The 9,498-nt window shown below is 35.2% G+C and overlaps 2 long non-coding RNA genes across 2 annotated transcripts; one reads left to right on the plus strand and one right to left on the minus strand.

Moving 5' to 3' along the window:
* Positions 1-6,615: 6,615 nt before the first annotated feature.
* On the minus strand, positions 6,616-6,914 carry LOC141482989 (uncharacterized). The gene is made up of 2 exons (XR_012465836.1): positions 6,788-6,914; positions 6,616-6,729 (listed from the first exon to the last, which is right to left on the minus strand). It is a non-coding gene; the product is annotated as an uncharacterized lncRNA (long non-coding RNA).
* A 933-nt stretch (positions 6,915-7,847) lies between these two features.
* On the plus strand, positions 7,848-9,079 carry LOC141482990 (uncharacterized). The gene is made up of 2 exons (XR_012465837.1): positions 7,848-7,953; positions 8,244-9,079. It is a non-coding gene; the product is annotated as an uncharacterized lncRNA (long non-coding RNA).
* Positions 9,080-9,498: the final 419 nt, after the last annotated feature.

Genomic DNA, 9,498 nt, shown 5'->3' on the forward strand with positions numbered 1-9,498 from the left:
TCACATTAAAAAACTTCAACTGAAAAGCATTCCAACTTCTTTTATTACTAGATCTATCAGTTGAAGGACGGTAGCCAGGTGGATTGATGTGGGTGATCAGCTGTAGGTACTCAGTCGGTCAACCGTAGTGCGAACCGGTGGTTCGAACTGCAAGGCCGTGGACGATCGATTTTCACTTCCTATCGTCCAACGCTTGTTAGGAATCACACGTTAAATGGTAAGACCTTGTTAATCCTTAGCTCGCACACGTTTCACACTTTTGAAAGTTGTCGTTTGTAGGGGGGCGATAGCTGATTAACAAAAAAATCGATTTAAACATATTTAACAGAACTTACCATCGAATATTTTTATGATTTGTCGTTTAGTTTTTCGTTATTATGATGTTATTGAAATCTTACTATATTTGGCTGAAGGTATGTATTGTAGTTTCTGTCATTAAAAGTTGCGATAGTTCGAAGAAATTTTTCCTACTTTTTGCCATATTATGATTTGTAAATGATTATATCAAAATTCAAATTCTAGGTATATTTTTTTCGAGAACATCAGAAATATCTTATACCACTAGAAATTATGTACGTAGCAAAATAAACTAAAAATTTTAATTCTAGGTCGAAGAATTTGAAACAGGTAGACAGCATAAAAATCTAATCCAGATCTCGAATATCTGTTAAAATATTTCAAGAATGCAAATAATCGAGGCTAAGTAGGTTTACTTCAACTTTTCTCGGGAGCAAAATAACTTTTCAAAAAAAAAGCTCATTAAAATTACGACAATTGCAAGACATGTTGAATAATTTTTATGTCATTCGAAAAAGTGATTTAAGGAGATTTTGATATCAAGAATATGTTTTTCAACTATATTTCTCATAAATAGATGTAACATTTACTTACACGGAAAACTCCCAATCTCCAATTTCATATCAGTAGGTAGGTACTTATCATATATCACGTTTTGATACCATCGTAAATAATACATATAATTGGTATTTGTAACTAGCTGTTTTCTTCATTTTGTAACTGCAAGTAACTTGCTTGATCTGTACATCTTCATATAAGTTGTTATTGATATTGTCGAATATTTCTTCCTATCTTCCCACTTTCTATATAATGATGGAGATGTAGAAAGCCAAAAGATTTTTTCAAAAACTAATCTCGTCTAAACGTATTCCCCTATCTCATTGGCTGTATGACTGTTTTCACGAAATTTTTACTCTCTAATTCCTTCCTTTCTTGCCGCAGCCATGTTCATACGGATTTATCGCCAGTCTGAAATAGTATCGTGTAGGGCAACAATTCTCCTAGGGTGATTTACATGAACTATTTCGAGCTCTCTACTCTTTTAATTTCAATCCGATAGCTGTCTCCATCTACTAGGAGGTAGATAAACTAATAGGGTGAAACTGTCCTTACCTCTTATCCTTTCTATATTCACAAGGAGGGTCTGGACGTAAAATGAATAAACATCTGAACAATATGTAAATCTTATATATTGTAGGTAAGTAATATAACTTTTCGTTTGCTCAAGAATGAGAAGAAGGTGAATACATTTTTGATAACGGTTGACAAGCAAATTTATAGAATATGACTGGTTTCTTGATGCCATAAAAATATAAACTATCGTTTTTGTCCTGTTTTTTGAAAAGTTTTCACTGGTATTGCTTGTTTTCAATATCAACTGTCGTCTCTTTGTCATTTTATCAAGGCAACTTGAATCTTTGAATAAAAAAAGGCCATTCATTCTAAAAATCCTATATTTAACTTTGTTTCAGAATACTTCGGATCTATTCAGAAAACTATCTAGCTTATCATTGCAAAGTTAACAACTACATTTATTTCATGACCTGAATTAGTCAATTTTCATCGCGAATAACAATATCGGAGGTTGTTTTCAATTTTTCCTTTGTTGAATATTTTGAAAATTAAATATTGCCATAAATACATTCGTTTCTCAATTATAATTTGCATGACTTAGTATAAATCATTTTCAATTTTGTTTCATGTCATATCTAATACAGACCTCTTCGCCTTTAGTAAGTTCTTGAATGGAATGTGAACTTCTGACAAGACTAGACATCTATTTCACATATCTCCATCCTTGACTTGATGTTCACCTCAATTATTTCAAATCCAAAATTATATTTTTATTTTCGAACTGGTTTGTCTTTTCCAAATAATCGACTTATTTGGTAAGGCCAATTATGAATGGGGAAAACGTTGCAAAATACTATTTTAGCTGTCACAACTAGTGACTCTAAAGCTTTTTTGTATATAAGGACAAAACACAATCACTACAGGAAAATCTTTGAGGCGCTCTCAAACTTATCGAAGCAGAAACCGGAATTATCTGACCTGGTAGTTAAATTTCCAATTTATCATATTACCTGATTTTTATTTTTGCATACCTGCGGTAAAACAAGTTTCAAACATTCTCTCATATATATCTTAATAGGAAAACGTCCCTAGAATAGTAATTTTTTGTAGTTAACGCTATGGAGGATAACTTCCAACAAGTTTCCTTGCTGGTGATTCCTGTTTTGCGCCTTGGAACAAATATTAGTCAAATTTCAGAGCTGCAATTTTGGCAATCTGAATTTGTGGTTAATATTCTTGTCATAAAAATATTGTTTACCATAATATCATGAAGTCTGGTTATTCGCATTTCTATTCCTTGTTGGGAAAGAAAGTTCTTGGCTTATTACTACTCCATCTTGATATGTGGAAATCTTCCAAAGAAAGGAAGAAATCAATTTCAAAATGAGTAACTCTATACATGGATGTGTAGATCATGCACAGAAGTAACTTTCAGACACAAACTGGAAGAAAAATTCCTCCCAGAAACAGCTACTTTCATATAAACATTGAATTATACGAATGAAAAATTATTTCGAAACAAATACTTTCATATGAACACTAAATTATACAGAAGACACTGTTCTCTACTCAGTTTGTATTCCAAACATTTGTTATGGATTAAAATCAGTTATCATTCACAAGAGTTCTACACTGAATAAATGGTAAAAAAATGAACTTACATGGAACACTGTCATCCTCACTGGTAGACATCGATGTTTCGTCGTAAGACACTTGCCTTAGGGCTCTTCAGTACCAATCAGAATAATATACGAAAAAAAAACAATGAATTACGATTTTTTATATCATGGAATAAGTTTGATCTACTTATGTCATCGATGACATCGTAATGACATTCTTTCACCTATTTGATTAAATCCCAGCCAAGAGGAATCTTTTTTAAATAGAAAGGGTTATATTTTTAGAAGTGGGAAAGAAAGTTTTTGGCTTTCTACTACTCCATCTTGATTTAATAAAATGTGGGAATCTTCCAAAGAAAGGAAGGAAATAATCAATTTTCAAATAAGTAACTCTATACATGGATGTGTAGATCATGCATTCAGTCTCAAATTTTTTTCAACCCATCACCAATAACTTCACTCATTGTTGTAAGAAGGTAGTAAAAGATGAGTTCTTCAATAATTTACTTTCCGTATACTGTTATCTAAAAAATGTGGAATTTGTTAGAAAGTTGCCGATTATAACAATGATTCATGTATTTCACATTCGACAAATCTTGTTCCCGGCGACTTCGCCATAATTTGTAAGGCGAAAGAATTTCAAACGATTTATTGTAGTTTATTTCGCTCTTGAGGTAAAGATCATCATGCGTTAACGATAACAGTTGTTTTCGCTTTATCTGTTTCATTCTCCCTAAATTTACGTTTTCTACAAGGTTCTCTACACTTGAATCGAAAATCGCAGAAAATGTCGTCCAAGTCCGTGGAATGAAATCTAACCCATCCAATTCAAATCTGCTCATGAAACGATTAACAATGAAGAGGGAAATTTGGTTTCTCATTGTCATGCCTTCATGCTATCTGTCGGAAGAGTTGTTCAACTGGAAGCAATTCTGTTCTATGCAAATTTTTATTAATTGTATATAGTCTTCGATTACTTCTCCACTGAGAACAATGACCATCAGAATATCACTAAACTATTCAATAGTTTTTGGTATGAAGAGACATGGAAACAACAAGGATACATCAATGATACGAGTACTAAAAGTTCTCCATCTCGCCACTCTACATCTTCAATCTTCTCTATGGAATCACGATAATCGACAACACCCAATTTCAATTGTGAGATTGACAGAGTTTGGTCAGCTATTTAGCAATTTCATAAGGATATGACCTTATGGAGGAGACAATTGTTCGCACGGATTTACTAGGCTTACAACTTTCAGTCAACCGTATATTTAGGAAACTGTAGGATTAGAAATATGCAGACTCCTGTTCAAAGCCAGTGTGATGGAATATTGACATTTCTTGAGTGTGTTTTTCACTTCTGGAAATTTCTTAGGCAATAGGTTCCTTGGTAACCTATTGTCGACTGTTTTTAATGATATGGAGTTGCGATCCAACACAAGACAGCATTGTTTCGATCCACCAGGTATCATCAGTGGAACTAAGATGATTCACTGAACTATTCTGAAATGAGTTCGCCTGAAAGTAAAAGCGATGACAACTCTTCATCTATGATGTCGACAAAAGATTCAAACTTTGAATATCAAAGATAAACTAGGCTCCTCAAGGCGATCAGTTGCAAAGCCAAGCTTTGACATTGCTCACCGAAAGAGAGTCGTCCTTTGTCTTTCACTCTTTCACTGCATTTGAGGCAGCTAGATGGACATGGATCCAACACTAGACAACGCTGTTTGACCTACCAGGTCTCATCAGTGGTGCTAGGCTGAACCAATGAACTGTCCTAAATCACTTTAGTAGAAAAATAAGTGTCCAAACCGTACCACTTACAATTTACAATTTTAGTTTCATTCGATGTAAAGATTATGTTCTCCAACATAGCGTACAATGAATGTAAGTTTCTCATTCAAAATATATTAGATCAAGTGAAAGAACAACGTGGGTGCTTTGTTCACTCAGTCAATCGATCGGTGTGCGAGTCGATGGTTCAAGCAAAAGACTGAGCGCTCGATTATCACTTGCTATCGTCCAACCAGTGTTAGGAATTACATGTTGAAAGGTAAGACCTCGTTAGTCCTTAGCTTGCACAAGTTTCGAACCCTGGGGTTATTGTTCATAGGACCGCTTTCGATGTATGCCTAAATCAGAATCACTTATAGTTCAGTAACAAATTTTATACTAATAGGCTCACCGTTTAGTTCACTTTTTGCAGATACATTCATAAACAGTTTGGAGACCACTATAATGAATTTCGACCTGAGTAACAAATATATTTATTTTTGGTACAGTAATCTAGACGATATTCTCGCCTGTTTCAGGGTTACTACATTACAGCTGAACCGATTTATAACATTTAGAACAAACATGAAAGAAACATACAATTCACATTCGAAATAGAGATATAGAAGCAGATCAATTTCTTAGGCCTAACCATCACATATAATCATAATAAATTTGAGTTCAATGAATTCAGAAAACTGAGTTTACAGAGTGATTCTTTCCATCTCGACAGTCATAAATTATCAGCCTACGATTCAATGTTACACAGAGTTTACTCGTTTCCTTTGTCTGCTAACAATCTAGATAGTAAAATTAAAATAAATATACAGATAGGATACAATAACGGTTTCAATGCGGACACAGTTCAGAAGTTAATCAGAAAACAAAGCCTCAAATTTAATCAATATACGTCCAGATCAAACAATTAGAAATGAAGAAATTTGTATCTTTGACATATTTTGGTAAAGAACAGATTTTTCAGATAAAGCATTGTAACAATCTGTTTAGAATCTGTTTAAAATCTGTTTATACGTTAACCAGCTGTCGCACTCCTATGAACGACAACCCTCAGAAGTCGAAACTTGTGCGAGCTAAGGATTAATGAGGTCTTACCTTTTAACGTGTTATTCCTAACACGGGTTGGACGATAGCAAGTGAAAATCGATCGTCCAGACTAGGGCTTGAACCACCGACCAACACGGCAGTCAATTCGAGTGAGTGAACAAAGCATCCACGTCGAACCGCCTGGCTACCGACCGACCAATAATAATAATAATAATAAATTGTTTTTTGCTTGCTGGTAAAATAATTGCAGAACTGTGAAACTTGACCTAAAAAGGCAGCAAAACAAAACGAATAGCCTTAGGTCAGTTGACCGATTCTTCCACATTCCACTAAAAAATTGTAAATAATAAATCATCAATGAAAAATCTACCTACTTATAATAAGGTACGTACCCATAATCTATATAAATAATCAATACTTATATCACTGGTTAACAAATATTAACTATAAAGATACATTTTATTCACTAGGTTATATCATTGGTGGGTCAACAATTTTTTTTTGTTTTTTGGAGGAATTCAAAGACAATGCAAAATTGGGAATATCCAGTTCAGAGGTAGTTATAGCAATCTGATAAAAGAAGGAGGATTTAAATATATCTTTTTTATGCATTGGAATATCAAACAGAGTATTTCTCCTCGAATTAAGATTATGAACATATGTCCTGTATGTGACTCTCCGGCACAGATATTCAGGTGTATTAGTTTTGAGGAATTTTGTTACGTTTCAATTTAGCACTAGATCAAACTGCTCTTATGTGACCTTTCAAAACACTACCTTACCTTTTAAGATCTTTATTCAGAGGATATTAACAATGTAATTCAGTTACAAGTTCATTTTATTCATTTAACATCATAGTAATGGGAATCTTCCGTTCCATAGAAAACCATACCTGAAATGTACAAGAATAAATGTATGCTCCCTGACTAACTGCTTTGACCAGTACTTACGCATTCTCCTTTTGCCAATCGACGTTGGAGATCCGAAATTCCTCGCTAGGTTGAAATAGTTGTTATTGTTTGTTTCTCAGTTTACTTCGCCTATCATTTTTCAGCCGTTGCCTGCCTTATTCTCTATACCTTTCCGAGAATATTTCTTGCATAGATTGTTATTCATCACTTCCAGAAGGATTACTACATATTAGAGCCATATCGCCTGAAAAACAATATTAGTTAGCTCTGGTTTCTGAATACTGTTTGATATTTTCGGTAAATAATCTGAATAATACGAATGCTCTAATATTTGTACTGAAAGGGAAGGATGTGGCGACTTACCTTGTATGTTTCTATTCCATCGCATGAATAAGGATTGGTAAATAGTTGAAAATAGGTTGGAACAATATATTTTGTAAATATTCGTAAACAAGGTTAAGAGACAGCTGTTGGTTGACATCTGCCGAACTTTCGTAGTGTCGTTCCGTCGACTTACACCGAACTAGTTCTACAGTTGTTCACGGGTGAGGGATTGATCGGTTACTCAAGTTGTCAAGGGTTGTTTAAGGGTTGCATTGCTTTGAGAAGGAGTTTTGATGGGTCATGGACTTGTTGATATTGTCTCAAGTGGCTGTGGAGGAATTGATAGATGTATGATGTTGTGCACAGCGCCCCCTTGGTGCTTGTAGTGTAGATTGGATGCACTGTGGCAACAACTGGTTAGCTGTCAGATGTGGCAGTCGCTTGGTATTTGGAAGTTAACCTTCGGTGAGCTTGGTTCGGAGTTCAAAGGGTACCATCAGACTGATTGTAGGATATATTTGGTTGTATTTGTGCCATCCTTCACGGGGATTATTTCTACAAGTCAGGATTGTATAGTGGAAGACTGATTGGTCATTTTGGTGTGGATATTTGCAGTCTGAAACTTAAGCTCTTTTGAGGATTTGTGGTGGTTACCGAACTCGTGCCAGGTGGGAGGATTTCCGAAATTAGGTATGTCTGAATCACTGTCGCATCTCTCATGTGATCTTAGCTATGATATCACTTCTTCAATTCTACAACCTTCGTTTCTCGTCTCTAGATTCATAAGAAACAGAAGGCCCTCAGTCACTCATCAAGTCCCAGTAGGACTTCCGTGCAGAGCACCGCACACGAAGAAACGTATAGAAAACCCCTTGGCCAGGGTAAGAATTTTACCATTAAATGTGTTTTTGATGAGTTTAGTAATTTCTGATTCCATCGTTATATCTCAAATGAATATTAGTATTGAAGAGAGGTTTCAACACTCATTCAATTTTCTTGATTTTTACGGATCATATGGTTATACAGGGCACCCAAAAATATACTCTTGTTATCTTGCTACTTTGCTTGATGAAAATATACCAGGGGTATTGATTAGTCAAATAGTCCTATTGAATGGGGGTTGAATCTCACCTTGTTTCATCTGATTCTGATTGAGAATTTTCTTCCGTAGGGTTTTTCTTCCTGCTTTTTTCTTCCTGTTTTTCTTCCTGCTTTTTCCTCCTGCTTTTTCTTCCTGCTTTTCTTTTCCTGTTTTTTTTGTCTTCGTTCCTGTTTCCTTTTTCTTTTCCTGTCTTTTTTTTCCCCTATTTTCTTTCTGGATCTTATTTGGTGATCCATTACTGGTCCAGCTTGTCGTGCCCTACAGGGTGATCTATCTTGGTGGTGCTACAGGGTGATCCATCTCCGCCGTACTACAGGGTGATCCATCTCAGCAGTACTACAGGGTGATCCACTTCCGCCATACTACAGGGTAGCCTAACACCATATACCGGGTGGCCCAAAAGGAGCACGCAAGTTATGATTGATTTATTTGAAATTTGTGCAATACTGAGATATTTAAATAATTGTTTGCCCTTATGTTTATTGATACCTGTTGATATAGTGTTGTTTATCGTTTATTGATTAAGAGTTGTTTATTGATACCTGATTGATATAGATATTTGTGAAACGGAAATTGAGGTATATTCTTCCTTTCACGATTGCTGATTGACACCGATGCGCCTACGCCTGAGCTCACGCGACGCAAACGAGTTTGTCTTACCATCCGATACTAGTATTTACGATTTCACCTACTCAATTTTCGTGGTAGTTTTACTCGACGTATTGTAGTTTTTTGAGCGTCGTTACTACCGTAATTTATGGCTGATTGAATTCGTGGTTAGATACACCGCGCTCTTGTATGGACATTTGAACATCGCGTAGTAGTGTGAATATTGCATTGTTGTCTTAGAAGCGTTGTTGGTTAATCCATGTAAGTTAGGATTACTGAATAAATCATATTGGGGATCTTATCTTTTATTTCCAATATTAATTGGTAAGTTATTGATATTGTGAGTTACTTAGGGTATCTGGAGGATTAAATTTACCTGGCGCCCATTAAGATCTATTTGAAATCTGCTAAGTTGTTTAACCCACTCCCGTCTCCACTGTTTAGCTTAGCCGCGGATACCCATCTGTCTTATTTGTTACCGACAGATGATTTAGTCTCCTCTTGTGGTTTGTGAGGTGACAATTTATAAAACAAAACAACGAGAATGTAGTAAACGACAATTAGACATACTTAACCAGCCCATTTCCTTAAGCTTATGTGAAATCCTATCTCTCCTTTTGAGACTGAGAATTAGTCGTAGACATGAATTTTGTACCTTTTGGATACAAAATGCATCTGATTTCCGAAATAAAAGACCATAAACTATATTAGAATG

The sequence above is a fragment of the Leptinotarsa decemlineata genome, unplaced genomic scaffold, assembly GCF_025532065.1.
Source record: "Leptinotarsa decemlineata unplaced genomic scaffold, Ldec_3_MD MMD2_tig00002159_RagTag_RagTag, whole genome shotgun sequence".
NCBI lineage: Eukaryota > Metazoa > Arthropoda > Insecta > Coleoptera > Chrysomelidae > Leptinotarsa > Leptinotarsa decemlineata.